The following is a 1,893-nucleotide window of genomic DNA, read 5'->3' on the forward strand; positions in this document are numbered from 1 at the left end:
TCTTCACTAGTCTTGGAAAGACTTTCCAGAATACTCTTTCATACTATAAAAAAGAAAACAAAATATCTTGCATTAGAATCCTTCAACATCTGCATTCACACTGTTCTGCAGCAAAGATTCTGCATTCTGTATATGGTCCTGTGCTCCTGTAATGGTAATGATCCAATCTTCGGATCCTTCTAAAGCCTTATCAGTTTTGATCGAAACTCCAGACTCATGACAGATTTGTTTAATCCACACCACCAGTTTTGCCAGTAATAGATCCAGTCAAATTTTTGGGAATAGTTATTTGTATAGTAAGAATAGTTACTTGTGTATTAATAATAAGATCACCATATAAGCCATGACCCCCTGCATAGAAATACCAATATTCAGAGCCACCCTGTGGTTCATAAGCCTTCTGCCATTCTGATGGGCTCCATGTGTCTATTGCAGAGTCCCGACTTTCATCAGCATTGAACCCAACAGCCATCATAGTAGTCTCCAGGCCTTCCTCTTCTGTCATAAGCCATTAGATCTCCTTCTTTAGGTGGTTGTGGTGGAAGAGGAAGATTCTGAGTTCTGTCTGCTACCACCCCCACCTCCTCAACTAGGAGGTGGTAGTGTTCCTCCACAAGGCTCATGTCCTCATAATCTCTCCTGAAGGAGAGATGGGACATCCACTCGGAGGAATTCTTGTAAAAACATCCTTCCTTCCATGGGAAATCCCAAAGGACATCCACAGTGGCCATCAAACATCATTGCAAACCCACCGTAATCATAGTTTTCATCATAAAAGTTGGAATCATTCGGTTGTGCACGACCATTGATGGAGGACTCAGATATAAGATCAAGGACCTCTTCATGCACCCTACTACCATATCTGGCATTCCTCCAGTAAGAATAACTCCACCAATGGAAGGAGGGCAGTGTTCTTGGAAGAGCTTGATTGTTGTCTGTTTTCTCTAAGTTCTTTGATTTTAGCACCTTTGGCGCCAATAATTCCTCCTGCCAGACTTTGATGAATCAACTGCCTCAACTCTCAGTCAAATTCACATCCTTTATAGTGTTGGTACTCTTCCAAGGTAGGGATGATTTCTTCAGAATCTCTCCAATTGTTTCAGTATCCGCAGTGATGCTCAGTATGGACTTGGGGCCACTGTGGTCTGGAACTGAAACACTGGCATTGTAGTCTGTTCTGAGAGCCTTAATGTTCTTATGCCTTTTCCAAGCAACTCCCCAGTATTCTTGCTCTGAAACAGAATGCACAGTTCAACCATCTCATGTGTTTCTCGATCTTTTAAATTCTTACTCCTCTTCCATATATTCTGCAAGGCATTTACCAAATTCACCATTGGTTTCGGTGTTGGGGAAGGTTTTGTCTGGCTGTTCAATTTCTTTCTTTTTGTATCAAATCCGCACACAAATAGGCTTGCAAATGAGTGGGAAACAGGCAAGACATCAATATCTATGCAGGGAGAAACAGGATAATGGCGTCTACAAACCCTCCTTTCTCATTCCGCACTCAGTGGTTGTGGGGAGGGGTGGAAAAAGTTTTTGACAAAATTAAATTTACTTTCCTAATGAAACACTGAAGAAAGTCAGATGTAATGGCACCTCTTTGTGCCATTACAATCGTTAGCATGCTGAGTAAGGAGAATTAGGAATCTAGGTCCAGTCTGTGCTACATTAAGACTTCCCAGCAAGTCTGTTTTACCTAATGAGACTTCATCTTTAAAACCATAGTAATATGGTCAATGTGCATTGAATAAGAGACTGTGCAGTGCTCAGTTCTAAGTGGAATGCATATATCAAATCCTTGCCTATCACTCAAAACTAAATAAATATTTTTCTGAAAGTTTGGATTACAAATAGGTTGACCAATCAAAAAAATAAATGTATGAATGCTAAATT

General features: G+C 40.6%; 1 pseudogene; it reads right to left on the reverse strand.

The window, feature by feature from the left end:
- Positions 1-72: 72 nt before the first annotated feature.
- LOC103741102 overlaps positions 73-1,893 on the reverse strand; it is a 16,729-nt pseudogene continuing 14,908 nt past the window's right edge.

The sequence above is a fragment of the Nannospalax galili genome, unplaced genomic scaffold (assembly GCF_000622305.1).
Source record: "Nannospalax galili isolate Female #2095 unplaced genomic scaffold, S.galili_v1.0 scaffold581, whole genome shotgun sequence".
NCBI lineage: Eukaryota > Metazoa > Chordata > Mammalia > Rodentia > Spalacidae > Nannospalax > Nannospalax galili.